Source organism: Genypterus blacodes, unplaced genomic scaffold, assembly GCF_046128005.1.
Source record: "Genypterus blacodes isolate CSIRO-AG114 ecotype Tasmania unplaced genomic scaffold, CSIRO-AGI_Gbla_v1 ptg000040l_1, whole genome shotgun sequence".
In the NCBI taxonomy this organism is placed as follows: Eukaryota; Metazoa; Chordata; class Actinopteri; order Ophidiiformes; family Ophidiidae; genus Genypterus; species Genypterus blacodes.
In genome coordinates, this window is record NW_027466853.1 from 1,249,882 (window position 1) to 1,270,986 (window position 21,105).

The window sequence follows — 21,105 nt, forward strand, 5'->3', positions numbered from 1 at the left end:
CCTCACATTTCCAGTGCTTTTGTTATATTTTATAATTTTCTCCCTGGATACACATTTGGAAATTGTTACGAAAGATTGTTCTGACTGTATAACCCAGGTTTACACAAGGAGGCCATTTACAATTTTGATTGAAATAAACAGAAGAATTGAACAATCTCATGACGGAATACACGCACACACAAACTGCAGGTTCAGAAAAATGTATCACAATATTGGTGACACTGATTGATCTTGAGGCAAGAGAGTTTAAAACTCTGTAGTGAGTGTATATTGTGAAAAAACAACAGTAGGTCTCAGAGATCAAAGATGTCAGCTCTGTGTATGTCTTGTCCTTGCAGTGGAGCTGACTCACAATCCAAAACAAACAAAGCTAACACAGAGACCTGGTGTGGATCAGCTCCCAGCGGCCCTCACTTATCACAGCACCACACACAGACAGCAACAGACTCCCTTTTCCCTTTTCCACTACGGGGCTGAATAGTACCCAGCCATACCGAGCTGGTGGCCTGCTTCCTTTTCCACTGCATTCAAACCAATCTGGGCAGAGCTGAAGTGAGCTGAGACAGTTTTTCTGGCCATGTCACAGCAAAGCCGAAGTGTTCTGCTCTCTGCCCTCAATGGGGCTGTAATGGCGTTCTGATGCAATGATTGCCTTGAACATTGATTTGATTGAAAATGGACTGATATTCACAGCAAATCTAAAAGAAAAACGCCTTGACATTTTTTTGTTCATTTCTAATGGAGTCCCAGAACTGGATTGCAGAGAATGTCGTTGCTTTTTGATCTGAAAGTCTACATGGTCCGGGGGGCTTGTGGGAGATTATTTCCTGTGTTTTCTAATCTAATTTGCGCTAATCTTCCATTCGACATAGATATAATCCATCAGGCATTGTGCACAGCTCAGCCGTGCCCTCTCCTGGGAGATTCTCCTTTGATGGAAATTGAAGTTTACTTATTTTAATATATTTATGTTAATATATTTACAGGTTGAATATTTATGTTAGTTTGTCAGGTCGCCTTAGGTGTTAATTGTTGAGAGAGTCCTCAACAGAGGGAGTATGACACATGTTCCACAGTGGCGTGTAAATTGTCTTTGCCGTGTTGGTGCAATTATAGAAGATAATGAAAGAAATAAAGCGCAGTTGATGAAGTTGAACTGTAGCCCGTTCTTGTCCACAGCCGGAAGGACTTGAGGATGATACAACACCCAGAAACCAGGGGTACACAAACAACACCTGAGCCCTGCTGAGAGCTTGCACAGGGGCTGATTTAGTATATCTTGAGTAGGATTCACCAGCAGTGGAAAATAGAAAATTGGAAACCTTCCAATCTCTCTAGATGACCACTCTACCATCCTGAGCCATGCCACCCCATAATAAGGTATGCTAATATATCTATGGCTCATATAAACATATGACAGCACCAAGTTTATGCAGAGGTTAATCAACACACTGACAGACTGGGCTCATGTTTTAGCCTGAAAGTACAAAACGCTACGTAAGCATCTGGCTAACGTGTATACCTATTCTTAGATTGTTTCTGCAGGATGTGTGGCGACAGCATTGACGTCACTGTTTTTGATGATAAATAAAACAATGTTCTTTTTCTAGTTTGTCTGTATCAAAAATAAATCCTCTCAATCACCTATTATTGGACCTTTGTTGTTAAACTCACCCACTGCAGGCCAGTAAATATTGCAGTTTATAATTTTTCATTATTCATTCACCTTTTCTCACGTTCTTTGTCACACAGTTCATGATGACTATTCAGCACGATATTTGCACATCAACATCCCCATCCATTCAGATGCTTTTCTCTTCACACATCTTTGTCTCACTAGTTTCTGTGTGACAGCCACATCCACAGTTGAAGCTCAGTGTTTAGTAAAGCAAAGAAAGCTTTGGTCTTGGTTGTGGAAAGGAAAGTAAGCATGGATCTTAACTGTACAGGCATTTGCTCAGAAAGATACATGTTACAATGTAGCAACAGCCCATACACATACACATATAACTCTGTCGCTGGAATGATGTAATCTCTCAGGTGTGTCTGTAAGCCTGTCTGGGCACAATTGGGTACTCTGGCTAACTTGTCGCCATAACAGCATGTTTAAATAATTGCAATTTCCCCCCAAAAATGAAATTTTCTGATTACAACCATATCTCTACTTTAAATGGCCAGAATGTCTCCCATTACCTTTGTCATTTACTAGAGCTTTATCTCCAACTTTCTTATTTTAGTGTCAGTATGTTGCTTGGTCCTTATGCCTGATGTGACGGTGTATCTTGTTCTTCTTAAACCTCTTCATACCTGTTGTCATGAAACCTCCAGTTCCAGATGAAGGTCATGAGCGGCAGGGGGGGCAGTAGCTCGTCCATAGGCAACCCCTCTGTAATACATGTGTACATACATGTATGTACGTTCATGTGTTTGTGTGTGTACCAGGGGGTGCAAGACAAATTTCAAGTTGCATGTGATAAACATTGTGAATTCCATGTGACCTGCCAAATAAAGTATCTATAAATCTTAAATTGAACTGAATTCAGGCTCCTACAAAGCAATGAGTGCAAACGGTATACAGGAGCTGTTGTTTCCTTTGTCAATGTCACTTCTGCTGTCCTATGTGTCGGTGCTTATGATACATGTGTGCAAAGACTCTACAGGCAAACCTGAACTATCATGCAGCCAAAAAAATGAAAACAAACAAACATGAATAAAACATGAATATGAGAAGAATGTGTCAGACTAACTTGTTATTTACCATTATGCATGCAGAGCTGATATGTTAAATTAGTGATTAGTGATGACATTCAATAATCAATCATTAATCAAAGGGCGCTGTGAACAGGTGATAACATATCAGGGTTAACACATCTACAGATGGACATGTTGAAGGTTAGCATGTGCTCAATATTTTCAGCTGTCTGAAGGCAGAGCATCCTCACAACTTCACTTCAAGCTAAATGTGCGTTATGGACATGATGTTCCACACTTTGTCTAAAAGTAAAATTTAGAATCATGTTGTGATAGTTTAACATATGGCCCAAACAATTACTACAACTAGGAAATAATCTAAATTCGGTTCTAAGTCTATATTATTTAGTTTTCCCAGTACGGTAAATATCTTGCCTCTTTTATATGCAGGAGCAAAAATGTTTCAAAAATACAATCAAAAATTTAGATTCTTAAATATTGATACAGCATTTTTGTCCACTGTGCTACATAACAAATCATTGCAAACCATGCCTATGGCCACTTGCCCTTTGCTTAATCAAACATGCTGTTGTGTTCTTGCAAGTGTCTCATTGTGTTTTCTACTTTAGTGAAAATACTGAATGTTTTCAAAATATGATTGAATCTCAAGTGTATGTTAAGAGTTACTCATGCTAAATTAAAAATAGATTACGGCCTGATTTTCCCACTCACCAACCACATCTGGACCATTGCTGATACAAACTCTTGATCTGCAGCACAGCAAAGCCCACTCCTGTAAGGTGGGAGCCTCATGGAAATTGGTCAGCGTGATTTGAAAGGCTCACAAGGCATCATGAAAGCTAGGGAGATATCCACTGTGTTCAATATTTGCACCCATCAGTGACTCCAAAATATGTGGTGAGAATCACGTTGTGACTCACAATCAGGGCAACAGCAAATGAGGGCAAAGACAAGGGGACAATCATCTATCACGCTGTGTCAATTTTCAGGTGATAAAGAGTAACTTTGAGAAAGGACAAACTCCTTAGGAATGAGAGATCATGGTGGAGGATGTCACTGTGTTGCTGATTAGTCATGTAGAGTCATGACTTCAAGAGACTGGAATATAAGACAACACTGTCATGTAGTGTGGATTGTACAGCTTTTTAAACAACTTTGAAAGCGGTGTAGCGTTACATCCCTCTTTTGGTCTTGGAGAAATCAGGGACGACAACATGCATGACAACCAATAAGTGAGTTTAAGTGATTTATTACAAACACATGTACAACTGCAGACAAGGGTCTCAAAATGGGAGGGAGGATGGGACGAAGAGGATATTCCAAAACAAAGAAACCAACGTGACAAAACCAGGCCACCTGTGAGAAAAGAAACAACTGAAGCACCTTACTGGCTTCTCTACAAAGTAGATTTCTCAAACAACAAAGGGGTGACAAGAACCAACCAAACGTCAAGTCAAAACAACAACAACAAGTAACTCAAATTCACTGATCAAAGAGCAGGTTATCACAGAGACAAAATGAGAGAGAGTGAGAACTCCTCAGGTGTGCTCCTTTGTACCTCGCACCGAACCAAGATTTGCCCTCGTTAGCTAAAGGGCAGCGAGGCAGGGCTGCCTAGGTGGACACCAATTTCCCTTAATACTCGAGAGAACAGGGCAGGAGCGAGAGAAAGAAGAGGGTTAAGAAAACACAAACCACACCCTGTTACCCCTTCCTAGCACGTAAGCTGTAGTTTGAGACATTACAGTACGTGCCAGATTTGAGTCTCACAAACTTTATGAGCAGACGCTCCTCTGGTCTGGCAGAGCATTTGCCTTAAGTATTTTATCCAGGAAGCAGAGGGGCAAATCCAAAACACAAGGACAAAGGACTTACTAATTAATGCTATTGAATTTTTTTGGCTGAGATATGAGCCACTGTGGCTGAATGCCACCCCCAAGCAACACAAGGTGTCACTTTGTGTGTGCCTTTCTCTGTGGTAGAAAGAAGAATTCAGACATGATTGACAGGGAATTGGCGGGTTTAGATATGGAACATTCTGCCGGTAATGTTGAGGAATGTCTCTTTAGGTTTCAAGGGAATTATTTCTGGCAGTCTCTTCTTCCAAAATTGGGCAACCAAGCTACACCCAGACACCAGTAGTAAGCAACAATGTAATGGGATATTAGCCTGAGCTGTTCTCTCATTTGGACTGTCTGTCTCATTTCATGGCTGAAATGTGAGAGCTGCAGAGGTGTAGTTCAAGAGTTGAGCTTCCACCTTCATCCTCTGGATCAAATCTTTTCTGGCATCTGTCAGTCACTCTGTGATGTTCTGTACCAAGTGTAATGGCATCTGGAGCAAATATGTATGAATACACAGGTAATAGCCACAGTAAATGAATGTGATGTAACCTTTATCCTGCTGAGAGAGACCAACTGCACAGAGGGCTTTTTAATGATATGCACAGCTGCTCAAACAGGCACATTTATGGGCTCTTTATATTCTGACACCAACTGGCATGCAGCGCATATGAGCCCTTTGTTGTCTACTGTGATAGTTAATGTCAGAGGTTTGAAGCTGTATATGAATATTTATGAGGAAGCAGCCAGACAATAAAGAATGACGAATGCTTCACTTTTGTTGAAAAAAACTAAGGGAGAGATAAGATCTATCTATCTATCTATCTATCTATCTATCTATCTATCTATCTATCTATCTATCTATCTATCTATCTATCTATCTATCTATCTATCTATCTATCTATCTATCTATCTATCTATCTATCTATCTATCTATCTTCTATACATATCCATAAATCCAGACATACATAGATAATGTAATGCTATTCAGAAAATAGAAATAAATGATACATGAGAATATAGGATGAAACTCTGACTATATGGAATTAAATGCTGATATATTTGGAATGGGAACTGCAGAATCGGACTCTCGTGATCGTGCATGGAACGAGTCCTTGGTGTTTGCACGTATTACACTGTTTTTTCACATTAGGCGGATGTCCTTAATGGTTCCCCACACCACCAAGTCACAGCACCAAAACACATGAGGGTAAACCGTGGTGTGGTGTGTGGAAAGATTAAGGATGAACACACACCTTAAGTGTCCTTGTACTGGTAATTATGCTCCTATACTTCTCCTAACTGCTAGAAATAACCTTGATAATTAATGACACATAATAAGAGGGCAGCAGTGATTCAAAAATACTATTTTACCTTAATGTAATTGAAAACACAAACGCAAGTGCAAGTGCAAATACAAGATAATAAAATTTGAGTGATTGACTGTGTTGTATTTTGTAGAAATCCAGTCATTCTGAATTTGATGGCTGCAACTAGTAACTACAATTAGATTCCTCAATTCCCGATAACGATTGCTTATTGTTGTTAAAAGGAAAGGAGGTAAACATGTTCCTGTCCCAACTTATTGATAATGAATTTGAGGCATCAAATTGAGTTAATATTTGCAAAAAACGATTACGTTGATCAGTAAAAACATTATCCTAAATTTGTTCGGTTTTCAATTAAGTGTGAAGAAAAGAGAATTTTGAAATCAATGCATTTAACACTCAACTTTTTTAGGAAATTTGTTTGGGTTTGCTTTTTAGTGTTTGCACATCTCACGGTTGCCAAACTCGATGACACCATAGTAAGTAGCAAGTAAAGATAATTAGTTAAGAGATGTGTATTTGAGTATGATTGGATTTTTATAAAGCAGGAGGCAAACTTTGTTTCCATTTTGCCATTTTTTGACTACATTTTTAACAAATGAGGAATGCTACGTTTGCGTATCCATTCTGATAGGTCACTCATGTGTCACAGAAGGCTGTAGCCAATCGGCTCCTGCAGCGTTGCATTCTTCCTCACATAGCCTCAAGGCTTGATGCGCACCATTGCTTAAGACAACATACTTGCTTTTGGTAATTATGTTCTTGTGAGATAAATCTGTTGCTTCCAATGACAAATTGCTGCAGGTCAAAAATGGTAAAAATGTATCTTAAAACAATGTAACCTCAGGCTTTAATCAAAGCAATTTTTTCTCACTTTTTGTCGTACTGCCTCCATCTTGTTCTCTTTCCTCCTTACTTGTCTCCTGAATTTCACAACTGCTCCTGCTGGGACAATCAATCCCTAATCACTCCTCCCTATGGCTGCCAGTGAGACAACTCAATCGGTGCTAAAATATGCTAATTTTATTCCTCAGATGATTACACCATGAAGTCAACATTGATCTTCCATGACCTCCGAAAAAAACACAACCCATCAAATCAGAAAGACTGATGGGGATATGTGTTTTTGGAAGTGTGTGTATGTGTGTTTGTGTGTGTGCGTATGTATCAGCCGTGTTATCAAGGATTGACAAGTACATTTTTCTTTCTTTCAAGTCTTGCTCTTGCATTTCTATGTCTATACCTTATTGAAGGTGTTGATATATTGCACCAATATGCAACATAAATTAAATTTAAACATTTCTTTTGTCAAATCTTTTTAAAATAACAATTTAGATCTTCACGAGACAATAACATAGTTTGGTCTGGTACAAACTATCCCAGGTGTACTTGTGTTTGTTGTGTGATACCAGTAGTTTGATTAGTAATTGAATCAGTAATCAGTATTTGTATATGTATATACTTTTACCTTGTGCCTTATGGCTGAATCTTCTCTTTCTTTGTTGTTTAATGCCTTGCAAAGGATGCGGTCATATTTCCGAATAATTCAGTATTTTAAACTGTTGTTGATGTTATTTGAATAGTTGATTAAGATGAACCAGAGAGTGTTCTGTGTGCTTTACTCAAAACTACGACAGTATTTTCTACTTGTTAAAACCATTACCTTCATAGTCAGGAGTCCAGACCTGAAAGGGACTCAAGGATAAATACACCAATCCCTCAATCCAAACAAATCCACATAAAGAGAGAACATCAACACTGGCAGCAGCGTGATATGTCACCAATTCAACAGCAGTTTTTTTTTAAACTTGTTTCTCATGTCGGTAAACACTGTCTCCATCTTATTTGCACTTCCTTTTACTCTTTACTTCTCCTCTCGAAATGTTTCCCCTGCTGTGATAATGATGCACCAAATGATCAGAGCTGAAAGGGAGTCTGCTGGGATCCTCTTGAGTACGAGACATATTGACATACATACCTGAGACCCTGGGCATTAAAATGAGACCTTACTTGACCCAGTTAGACAGAATATAATTGGGACCAAACCCAGACACGAGGCTCAGCTCTAAATTCAGGGGGACTGAGTGGACCCATGAAAGACTCAGTTATCAACAACAGAATTAGTTGCTATCTGGCCAGGAACTGTCAAAATGCAGTGGCTTGCTCTCGACCAAAGTGTTGGGCTCACTGCCAGACTGCCATCGCTGTACTTAGATGTTGCTCCTGGCAGCAAAGGCAAAACATAATTGAATAAGTAACTGTACAAATACAATTAAACTCCATGTCAGATTATAGGTACATCATATTTTAGAAGTGGACAACACTGATCACTGGCTAATTTCCAGTATTTAATGCAAAAAAGAAAGAAGGTGTATATCCTACTTACTGCAGTGTGTGTGTGTGTGTGTGTTCAAACTGTTTTACATCATGTCACATAAGCATATTACACCGTACATATGTTGACTATAAGCATGACTACATTCACCATACCTCATGGCATGACCTATTTTAACTCACTGCATGCTCACCTTACTGCATGTGAGAGAAACATTTCTATGTACAAAAGCCACAGACATTTGCCTGTAGGGAACTTGTAAGTCTTAGCAGCCGATTTAAAATTGGACTTGTAACCTGCAGGGGGCCAAGCTATATGAAGAACGTTGGTATTTGTTTTTTGTAAAAATCTGGACAGTAAGGTCTGTTGCTCAATAGCAAGGCATTTTATTGATCCTACTACAGTAGTTACACCTCCTGCAACGTCATTATTTTGAAAAATTATACAATTGTGTCATTTACCTCAAAGGAACAATAACCTGACTTGTTTTTTGGAAGTTCTGTCATAAACCATAACCATGTACAGCACTTATTGATGTCTAATTTGACACTAGATGGCAGTATGACTCAAGCCATCCTCTTGCAGTCCCATTTACCCACCCTCCCCTCCCCCCAGTACTCGTGCTGCCCAGCCCAGTTCATCTCTACGTGGGAGCTGCAGCCTAGCCTCTTTAATGGAATGTCAAGAAAAGGCAGCATTGTGCCGCCTGTTTGAAATACAGAGTGGGTTTAAACAATCTGCTTCCCCTCCTCAAAAAGCGGCACCATCACTGCAATTCAGAGGTTGTTCCTATTTCACTTTGAATAACTCTGATAAAGTCCATGTGGTTGCTTTTCACCATTGCTTGAGAATACTGCATCGTTTTTCACTCCTCAGTGAAGAGATGACAAGCAGGTTATTCCATGGCAACACTCTGCATTGTTAGACTTAAGTAGCTGCATTTTGGAGAAACACTTCTTAGCAAACACAATGTGCCTCCTTCCTACTTTGCCATACAGTATGTCTCTGATATCACACACTGAACAAATACTGAGCCACATGCAATTTCTACATTTGCAGAAAATAGATCTGGGTGTCAGTTGTTATTTCTTATCTCTTCCATCATGTTCCATCACTTCGTCCTTGCCCCAGAGGACAGTGATTTTGGTGTGATTGAGTATGACCTCACATAATAATATGTCATTGGAGTGAGCTATACATACAGTACAGGGCACTAGGAAACAGTTTAATATACAGATACATGCATTTGGACAATATATTAGACAATAATTCTTAGTAGTCTCCGTAAAACACAGTACATTTCACATAATCCAACATACATCATTCATAGTACATTTAATAATACATTTTCCATCTGCATCTATACTGTGCTGTCCAGAGCAGTCTCTCAGAGTGATGCTGAGATTGTCACTGTGACATGTCCAGGTGGGAGTACTACGCTTTTGCTGGATCGATGGTTTGCTTTGTGCAGGGGTTTGTGTCTCTTTGGTGTTATCGGGTTTCCCTTGTGCTGGGCTGCAGAGTCTTTTGTGTCCTTAACTACTTAGACTCTACAATGGGTTAATGGAACAAGCTTTGCTGGAGAGCTACACTTACTGTATGCTTGACCTCCCTCAATCTATGGTGTGACTCTGTGGCTGATTGGTAGTGATATCTGAATGCACAGTATGTGCTGCATGTACTGTGTAGATCACAGTGAAAGGTTGGACATTTTGTCATCTACCCTATGCTGCAAATGCACATTTTAGAATCCATGATGAAAGTTGCGGATGCAGTCACACATTTCATTCTCTCGTCAGTGAGTGTTTCATGGGAACAGGTGAGACAGCCATATATTGGTTTGTGACAAACATATGTAAATGTCCAGGATAAGTATTTAGTAAGTATTTAAGATGGCGTCTTGGAGGGAGCAGGTACTCTCTCCTCTTGGCTCTTGCTTCATACTCTTACATTTCTTGGGTCTCTGTCTTGTTTCTTGACTCTTCTTCTTCTGCTCCTCTTCTTCTCTTCTCCAGGCTTCTATGCCTCTAATTCCCTTCTTTTTGTTTCTTTCGATTCTCCTTCTACTCTAACATGTTGTCTTGTTTTATGCAATTGCACAGTGGTATCTATGCCTCTAAAAAACTTTCCACTCGACGGTAATGGTTCAATTTTATCAGGTTCATCAATTGTTCCCCAGAACAATTCACTGATGCAGCTGGGGAAAGGGTTGCAGAAAATGGACTACCATTGATTGCAGTTGACCAGTGTTGCAGTTGTTGTTCAAACGTTAGGAGGAAAGGAATCATTACACAAACGTTTACATGGATGCAAACAACACCTTAATGGGATCTTTTGTGGTCACGAAAAATCTATGGATCAATAGGAAAATCTGAACTTTCAGTATCAAACAAAGATATTTATGACGAATGTTCTAAGATGAGCAATTGTGTGTTGAATAAGAGGCACAGCAGGGTAGACACCACTTGAAATATGCTTGCACAGTAGCTATATTGGTGCATGGACCACATAGTGCCTACTCTGAAAAGTTCCTGGTAGAGCAGTGTCTAATTTCCAAATTGGGAGAAAAACATCTTTGCCTCTGCCCATTGACATTGTGTCAACACATTGTTTTTCCTTCAGAAGTTTGACTCTCAGGTGTGTATGCCAAACAGACCAGTGTTTTTCAACTGGTGTGCTGCGGCACACTAGTGTGCCGTGAGAGATCATCAGGTTTGCCGTGGTGTGCCGAAAACTGTCTGACAGATAGCAAATTTCTAAGCACGCACCCCCCCTCGACAGAAGTGTTGCGTTCAATCGTAGCGCAAATTGCGAAGTGCTCCCCCCCCTCCTCAACAGAAGTGTTGTGTTCAATCGCAGCGCAAATTTTGAAGCGTGCGCCCGCCCCCCCAACATTTTTTTAATGTAAAAAAAGGTGCCTTGGTTCAAAAAAGATTTAAAAACACTGAAACAGATAGCTAAACTGGCAAAATGGCAGCCTCTTGTTGATTTTATTAGAATCTACTGAAGACCAAAGGAGAAAGTCAATGTCATGAGAGATATCGCTAACATCTGCGTTTGGTTGTGAAAAATGTACCCAATCAAAGCCACGTACCAAGCAACCATGTAAGAATACAGTACATCTGCAGAAGAGGAGACTGAAAACATGTAACCTTCTTCCAATGAAGAAATGATTTATGTTGTTGGAATAATAACATAATGCTGCCTACAGGCAACATATTCCTCTGGCTCTCCTTGACAACAGGAAACAGCTGTTTATTTTTGCTTGGGCACTTGTGCCCTTTGTGGTGTGTTTCATTTCACTGTGGCTGCAGGCGAGTTTGTCTGTCTGTTGTATGCATTAATTACTTAAGAAGAAAGTTCAAATGTCGTTGTAGAGCTCCATGTTAACACTTTCTTTTATTGAATTGATTACTTAACATTTTTGTCACTTAAGTAAATATAATGTATATAATGTTTTGTCATTATTTAGATTTACATACATTTATATTGACTCATTTGGCAGACACTTAATAATCATCCAAAGTGACGTACATGTAACATTTAAACACAACACAACCAAGGATACGAAGAGAGCAAGAGCCATGAAGCTACGTTCTAGTGAGACAGGGCATAGGTGCCAAAAGGCAGAGCATGGTGGCAGGTAGAGATAGAGAGATAAAGAAAAGACCAGACATTTGGTCAGAAGGCGTTTACAAAAGAGCTGTAGGTCTTGAACTTGAGTGGAGCTTGGTAACTCATTCTACCACCTAGGGATCACTAAGGAGTTGCTGGGTATTATTTCGAAGAAACAAAACAGCTTCTTTAAGGGTCGGCAACTGTTTTCCAACACTCGCACCTTCTATAAGTACCTGAAATCTCACCAGAGACTGTTATTTTCCTGGATGCTGAAAAAGCCTTATCAAATACATGCAAGCATCATTGCATGTGAAGAGATGCAACCCCGAATAAAAGACTACAAACCATTTGATTAAAAGCAAGATAAGATAAAAGAGGGAGAAATATGAAGAAATAATAAACTGATCAAAAACGAAGGCACAAACTACAGGGACAGGGTAAGAGAAACCTGAGAGAAGTTAATAGGTTAAAAAAAAAGAGCAGAGATAAAGCAGACTGCAGAAATAGCTGATGTCACTCAGGGCCAGAGGAATATATCCAAATCTGAGAGGAATTGTTGAAATCTCAGGAGGCATTGACCTAGACAGCGACAAAGCATCCTCTTGACCCTAAAGGCTCAACTCCAAAGCCGTGAAATAGTGAGAGGAATAAGGAAAACACAAAGAATAAACTAAAACTATTAGATTGTTATGCAGAGAGAATCAAGGCTCTTAAAAGAAGCGAAGAAGGAGAGTCATATTGGTTGGAGCTTGATCAAACAGGTGAACAAAACCAAGAACACACTCAGTATCAAGAGACACCGGATAAGAAAAGCAGATAAAGGAAAGGGAGGCAGAGTTAATGTGGTTATAATGCTTCCAGGATGATTTGGGCCCAGGTGCGCCTAGTTGCCTCAGCCCTGCCTACCTGAAACACATGAACATACAAGCACAATACAGGCCACAAGGCTGGCACACCCCTCCCCTTAAAGCTGGGGACACATCGGGTAAAAACAGTCATAACCGAAATGTCAAGATCAACAATAAGCAATTCACTGTAATGTTGCAGCAGCAACACGCCAAAGAGCCAAAGCAAACCAAACACTGTTCAGCACCATCCCCCTACCTGCAAATTCAGAGCTAACTAAGCTTGCCCCTAGTCTTCATCATCACCCCTGAATGACGGGGGAGGTGATAGGGGGTCATGAGGCTTCCAGGATGATTTGGGCACAGGTGCTCTGAGTTGCCTCATTGACAGACTTTCAGGATGCCATGAGCTTTCTGGAGACAGCAAAAACTGTATAGTTCTTCCAGGGAGGGGAGTGGGCAGCCAACATTCTTCTGGGCCGAGGTGATGGAGTGCTCTCCTCTCTGCTACTGTGCAGCTGGCAAACCTGCTTTCTGACTAGGTGCAAGGGGATGCGCAATCCAACATTGTGGCACGCATAGATGCAGCGGCTCAGTGCTCTCCTTTTGGATATCCTGAGGATCCTCAGGATGTACAGTCTCTGCTGTGCTGTTTTCACTAACACTGTGGTATAAGCGCCCAAGGGTCAGGTCCTCCTCTATGTGGATGCCCAGAAACCAGATGTCCGAGACTCTCTCCACACAGATCCTGTTGATGAGGCGCAGCACCACCATATATATCACGGTTAGCTAGCATTTCTCATTTGTCAAAAGATAGTCCATGATCACTACACAGTGTGTGTGTGTGTGATGGGTCAGTAAAAGACCATCCTAAAATGTTGAGTTGTTTGTTTTTCAACATTATGCCATAGATGCCTTAAGAGTTAAGAGATCATGGAATTGGCATGCAGAGCTGTTGCCAGAGTAATGAGTGTTCATTTCTCCACCATAAGCCACCTCCAGAGTCATTTGAGAGATTTTGGAAGTTCATCCAATAGGCCCTACAACCACAACACCAGGCCAGGACATCCACATCCAACCTCTTCACCTGCAGGATCACCCAGCCACAAGGACAGCTGCTGAAACAGTTACTTACACAAGCGAAGGATCAGAAATCACCTCTCTCCTCGTCCTCACCGGGATTTGTCTGTGTCGATGTGATTGGGCAAGAACTCCCCTTCAATGACCATAGGCACTGATAAATCATGGTTTCAGCTCAGCTATACAGAGCAGATGACAGACATGAGTGAATGGCATCGGGTGAGTGAACAGGTTTCTGATGTCAATCAAACCATCAAACCATGAAGCCAAGTACATGTGCACTAGACACCATTCCTCCCAGTACCTCCCTCATGAAACAAGAATAATCAACACATCTCTGCAATTAGGTTTTTGAATTGAAACAGTTTTGGTAAAAACTCTATTTAGGAAAGCTGATGTAGACATTAGCAATCTTGCTAATTACAGGCACACCTCAACTTTGCTTTACTCAGGAAATTTCCAGCTCTGAAACTCGGGAAAAGGGAGTAAATGACTCAAACAATGTGACTGTCCACTTTTTGTTAGATTTGAATAATGCATTTGATACTGTGAATCATGGCATTTATAACAAGTCTGAAATTTCTTGGTTATTTTATGTGAGGCAGGCATTTGACATTGAATTCATTGACCTACAATACTTCTTCAATGCTTCCTCATGGAGGCATTCTAGGTCCTACCGTTCCCTTTTTCTCTTTTTCTAGTTAATACACCTGTGGGAAAAAACAATGTCAGTTTAGGGAGTCTCAATTGAGAAATGGTGTTTAAATGACAATCAAGACACTTGGTCTGTAAGAAGACCGTACAGCAATACTGAAGGATCCGGCAGTAGAAATGGAGCATAGGTCCAGACATGACACTGGATGCTGACCAATATAACCAAAATTAGCTTTTGAAGCAGTTGCAGTTTTATTGCGTTGCTGAAGAGCAAGTAGGCATAAGTGGGGGAGCATATGGCATTTCTCACAGCCAATCTCTCAGCCAGTAATGGAAGTTGAAGGGGTGACTTCCTATTATGACCCAACAAAATGAAACCAGCACAGTTTATAGAAAAAAATGGGTTCTTTATTCCAGATTCAGTAATTAAGGTGAGTTCTGCTTGTTTTGACAGTGAATGAAAAGTAAAATCTAATGAATGGAAGAATAAATGGGAAATATAAAAGGCATACATTGTCTGATAGTACATAAATAAACATACATGTATAAATAACTGGAAGCTTAATATTTTTTTTGTGTAAATAACTCAATAGAAACATTTTTCCACATTGAGTTACAACTGACATTTATGGGTTAAAATAAAATTTATTAACAAAATTTGTTAAGTGCCATCCTCAACTACAACTTGTGGGACAGAACCTCAGAACAAATGAGAACAAGAATATAGCATTTAGTATTTCTAATTTGATGCATTTCAGCACACAAATGATCTGTCACCTACAGAGTAACAGGGTCTGTTCTGGTGAATGGCACCATTTCTTCACAATTATTGTCAGGAGAGCACTCCACGCTGCCCAGCAGTGCCACTGGGTTTGCCGAGTGGATTGTTGCCCAAATGACATTGCATGTTTCAGATTCAACCTAATCTTTTTCGACCACTCCACACCACCGCCTTTACAGCATTGGCTGTGCTTTCATTCACAGAGACATGTTCCAGCATTACTACCAGCAATGTTCCTTGGTTCTCATCCTGTAATCAAATCATCCGGGATTCTGGCTTGCACTCACTCACAGACCTCCATCCCCCAATTTGCAGGCACATTTACAGAAAGAAAGCTCTTTGTGAATGAGGCTTATGTGACACAAGGACAGACATTTCTTTGGCAAGGCACATGTCTGGGGTGACACAGTAGCAGTCGGTGCTTAGCAGTATCACCTCATAACAAGAATGTGGGTTTGGATGTGAATTATTTGCATATTGAGATGGACTATGGATAATCACATTTTTTATTTCATTTGCAGTCATGAAACATTTTGGAGATTTTTTTTTACACACATAGAGGGGAAGAAAAGAAAAGGAAAGAAATAATGAGACCTAGGAAATGTGATACACAGCAACGGTGACTTGAGCTTGTGACTAGTACAGTGGGGTTGTACAGGTGGTGAATAGTAACGCTATTGCTGATAAATAATTGTGCAAGGCAAATTGTCACGGTTCTGTTACATGGGTCCATGTGTGTAACACATTGCCATATACAGATTATTTGTATACATATGGGGAGGACGAAAGAACAGAGAAAAAGAAGAGAATTAAAACCATAAAGAGAACCTGGCGATGTAATGTTTATGTGAATTAAGACAAAGGGATGACAAACAGAGGAGAGAAAGCTGGCATTGGTCGACCCGAAATGTGTGCTTCTGATAGTTTGCATGCAATAACTCATTAGTGCAAGTGGTAAAGCATCAACCCAAATGAGCTTTGTGAGTTTGGCTTTAAGAGTTAACTCTTTCCGCCATCCCTTGAGACTGAGGATGATAAACACATCCCAACCTTTGTTTGATTCTTAACTGTTGTTTCCTTTAGCTATTTCAAACATCTATGACTAGATGTTTGAATGGTCCTTCTGGCACTGGGATGTGACCTATTGGTGTTGTTATTCCTTTTCTTAAATTATTTTGGGCACAGATTGTGATCTGAACGTCTCATCCACCAATGTTTGCGCTAAATGGCGACAAATATCATTGTTGTTTCATTTTTCTTATCACTTCCCCCCTTGCACAGTGATCTACACTATGCAAATCAGAAAGCAACATGGTTAGCAATGCCACAGGTCCTACACGTGAGCTCTACAGACCCTTCTCTACAGCTGACGCCCCTCTATACCACCGGATGCTGTGTTCATATGGGCTAGCGTCCTGCTGCATTAGAATTTTTTTTATCCTTTCTTGCTAAAATTGCTTTTGCCTTAAGCTACACTTGGATATTTGCCCCTAACACACACACACACACACACACACACACACACACACACACACACACACACACACACACACACACACAAACACACACACACACACACACACACACACACACACACACACACACACACAGTATGTCTCTTTGACATGCCTACTCACATGCATATTAACATCTACCTCCCTCCTTCCAACACAAAAATTATGGACAGCCAGTGATCTGTCGGTATAGGCACTGCTACGGTGAAATATATGTCAGTGGCTGGAACTGCTTTGTGTGGATGAGGCAAGAAAAATGAACATCTGTTATGCTGCTGTATAATCAGCATTGCTGTGTGGGCGGTGGTGATGAGAAAAACTTTGGTGAGTGATACCACGATTCAGTGCCTTCATTGCATCCAGAGGGCCATCACTGAGTTTTATCATTGTTATCACACAAATGGGAGTAAGTAAGGAGGTGGGACTCGCTTTATGAGTGATAAGAGCTTGCATGCTCTGCAGAAACCCAGTGCTGTCCACAGCGCTGTTGTCATGGTGGCATTCCAAAGGTCTGACAGCCCATGTTTCGACATCACAATAGTCCGAAAAACGCCCCATTGGACCGAAAGCCCATTAGGCCAACAGCCCGATTCTTGAAAACAAATACCCTTTGCCCAGAAAGCACTTTGCTCTGAAAATACAAACTTTGAGTTTTTGTATTTAGTGACTGTTGATTTTAACACTTTCAGGCATTTGATGAATATTTTCAAAGCAATGGGCTTTTGGAGCAGTGGGTATTTGCTTTCAGGATAGCAGACTATCTTAACTATTGGTCATCAGAGCATCAGATTAATGGGCTTTCAGTTCAATGGGACGTTTTCTGACTATTTGGTCGCTGGAATAACGATGTAAGACCTGTGGGCAAACCCCATTTTCCTCACAGCAGCAGAGATATAACACTAGCTGTTTTGGGTTTGCATTTACTTATGGCAATGCACGATCTGCCTCTCTTTACAAGTCTTGTACCAGTATCAGAAAATGGAGAGTTACAGAAAGAGAGACAGAGATTGAGTGTGAATTTAGATGAGAATGACCTAAATAATAGTTAGAGCGATACAAATTGGGGTTTAATGTGTTTGTATGCTTGTCAAAGTCATTTGTCTGTGCATGTGTAGTGGCACTAGGTCCCTCATGCTACAGCCTACTATCAAAATGGGATTTGAGGAATTGTATGTCAAGCCAGCTATTCATCAAACATAACAGCAGAAAGAAGCAAGATTGAATGGTGGAGATAGCATCTTCAATCATCGGGTGTAGGAGGCCACTTTGCGGGTTTCATCTCCACAATATTGGACACACAGGACCATAAAGTGAATATGATGTGCAAATAGACCTTCTTTGAGGAAGCTGGCTGTAATAGCTGAAAGCGACATCCACCGAGGTGCAGCAGATATTGTAAACTGTGGACTTAATTTGTTTAACATAATCAGTCCGTCATGTCACAAATTTTTGACAGACAATTTCCGTAAAGATGTAAGGCAATTATCTATGTGCCCACTTGAATCAATTTCTGTGATGCTCATCTATCAAAGCTCAATAGTGTCTTGGTCATACAAAAATGTGTCAACACTGCTTTGGTTTAGTGAAATTTGGCATATAATTTACACACCTAACACCTAAACACCTTGAGCTTTTGCTAAGGTAGGTTCCACTCGCTTCTAGTCCAGAAACCTTGCCGCTGTTTTCCTCCTGCTTTAGTAGATTCTGGGCTTCTACCATCAAGCAAGCAAAAGAAAGAATTTGCAACATTTCTGAGACACATTAAAATTGGTTAAAAGGTTTGTAGGTACGCATTAAACAAAAAATGTAATAATAACACATAGGAGAGGATATTTTACCATAGTTAAGAGGAAATAGTAGGAGAGCTCCACTAAGCTTGCCCTCCTGTGTGCGTTGTGTCCTTTTTGCAGACATGTGGAAAGGGCATGAGAGCATGAATACATTTCTGACAATTCAATTTAGGTTATTCAAAATTCTTCAAGCTAGACAAAAATGTCTCAAAGAAAGACTTTATGACTGCAGACTCCATTGTGCATCACACATACGTACAATACACAGCAGAGGTTCAGCAGTGACCTGCAGCAACCATATGTGCATCCAATTCTGTGGTCTTTACAATGTTCATGCAGAATATTAAGGTCTGTAGAAATTTGATGGCATCAATTATAATAGAGAACATTATAATTTTAAGGTGGACCGTCCAACTGTATTTTTCACTCTCTTATGGGAGGGTACACCTTGATCAAAGAAGAAAAAATCTTGATCAAGTCATTCGACAGCGTCATGGCATTCCAGACAAATACCACTCTCGTGCTACACTACCATAGCAACCCTGATGTACAGTATTTTTGCAGTGGATTCAGTTTATATAGTGCACAAGAGTAAATGGAAGGCTTTATTAAAAACCCCATCACCCTAGAGAGCAGCACACTGACTGCAGATACTTACGGTGGCCGAGAACCGCCACCGCTGCAAATAAAAGAAGCGCTGCAAAAATAAAAAAGCTGGTGTGCAAAAATAAAAAGCTGGTGCAAAAATAAAAAAGGCGATGCAAAAATAAAAGAAAGTCTGCAAAAAAGAAACGCTACTGCAAATAAAAGAAAGTCTGCAAAAATAAAAAAGTCGGTGCAAAAATAAAAACGGTGATGCAAATAAAAAAGCCACAACGGAAGAGGGTTACCGGGGACTGTTTTTGCCGATGCACCTGTGTGAGTAGAAGACGACGCCGACGCACCTGTGTGAGGAGAAGAAGACGGCGACGACGACGAGAAGAAACTACGAATAGGAAAACGAACTAGAAAGTAAGTGAACATGATAGTGTTTAATGTCGCTACGTGTACTTTTTAATGTGTTATTTGGTTAGGCCAGGTAACCCCAGGTTTGAAGTTGAACTGGAGAATGCCGGTGTATTGTTAGCTTCGGCTAACACGGGGAGACCACTAACGAGAGTGGAAGCAACTGACGGCTACAGCTTATTACTATCGTTGTTGTTGTTGCTTGTATCATTAATAGTCATGCTAACAATAATCTAAGGCGTGGGTAACAATAGTTATTTGGATGAATGTGAAGTTTAAGCTGTGTGAGGTGGCCAGGGACTTTTGTGAAAATACCATGACCATAATGTCAGATTGAGGTATTGAACTGACGGCTAAAATGTTCATGCAATTTAAATCCAAAGCAACCTAATGATACTTGTTTTTTTTGTTTGTTTTTTGCAGATCATAATGAATTGTCCTTTTTGTGGACACCAGCAGCCTCCGAAACGACTTTGTCGGATTCAGAGGTGATCATCATGAGTCCAAGCTCTGCAGAATTCAGTGCAGCTGATACATTGGTGAGTGCCACATTTGTTGTGTCTTACATTGATTATATTGTAAGTTCTGTCTGAAAATGAAAATGTTTCTAGATTTTACATAGAAGCCATGTTTCTGATGAAACGTGCCAAAATAGCATTTTAAATTACAGTAAATGTTGCAGTGTCCTGGCCTACACATATTTTACAAACTTCAATATTTATGTTCAAATTTGTTCAGCTCTAGTTCTGTCAATCAAATTTGAAGTGCTCACTGATATATTGTTTTTTACTTCCAGATATGGGAACCTGCAGATGGAGAGTCAAGCACTGATTCAGCAGCTCTGGTAATTGTAGCTCCGAAACATAGTCTATCGTTCACACTTAGCCTTGTCTGAAAATATTGTCACACAATCAAGGCTTAAACTACTTAAAAGAATGTGTCACGCTCTGACCTAGAGATCCATGTTTGTGTACATTATATTAAACATTTCATTTTTAGACTGTTGTCAAGACCGCACATTTTTATTGTATTTGATATCAGGAATGTGCTTGCAGCTTCAGCTTGTTTCTTTAAATAAAAAATAAAAAAAAAAACTACAGACTGTTCTTTTTTTTTTTTTTTAAGATTTTTTCAGGCATAGACAACTTTATTACAGACATTTGTACGTTGCTTTGGACAAAAGCCTCTGCCAAATGACAGGGGAGAGAAGAAAATGACAGCAGCAATATACAGCAGCAGCAAATACGACACATAAAAAGAAGTTTGTTTTGGTGTTGTCACAACACAAATATGTCCCTAAAATTTTTACAGACCAGCCATGTTTTTCAGGGTGATGTAGTTCTCTACAGCTGATTCCCACTGCAAAGGAGCTCTTACACCACTCTGTCGTTGCAGTTCTCCAAAAAGAGTTTCATGCTCATCCCCAGCAGGAGTTGCTTGCACTGGCATGATGCTGGTGATGTGGTTCAGGGTTTGGGCAGATGCTGGGAAACCACAATTGCTAGGAGCAAGTACAGGAAAGTGTTCACACTGAGCAACACATCAATTAAGTTTCACTTTCATGGTCATTACAATTATCTCCAGAGTTTCTTACAGGACAAG

General features: G+C 40.2%; 1 long non-coding RNA gene across 1 annotated transcript; it reads left to right on the forward strand.

Annotated features, from left to right (window-relative positions):
* Nucleotides 1–19,305: 19,305 nt before the first annotated feature.
* On the forward strand, nt 19,306–20,591 carry LOC142999025 (uncharacterized). Its single transcript, XR_012963246.1, has 3 exons — nt 19,306–19,509; nt 19,927–20,042; nt 20,300–20,591. It is a non-coding gene; the product is annotated as an uncharacterized LOC142999025 (long non-coding RNA).
* Nucleotides 20,592–21,105: the final 514 nt, after the last annotated feature.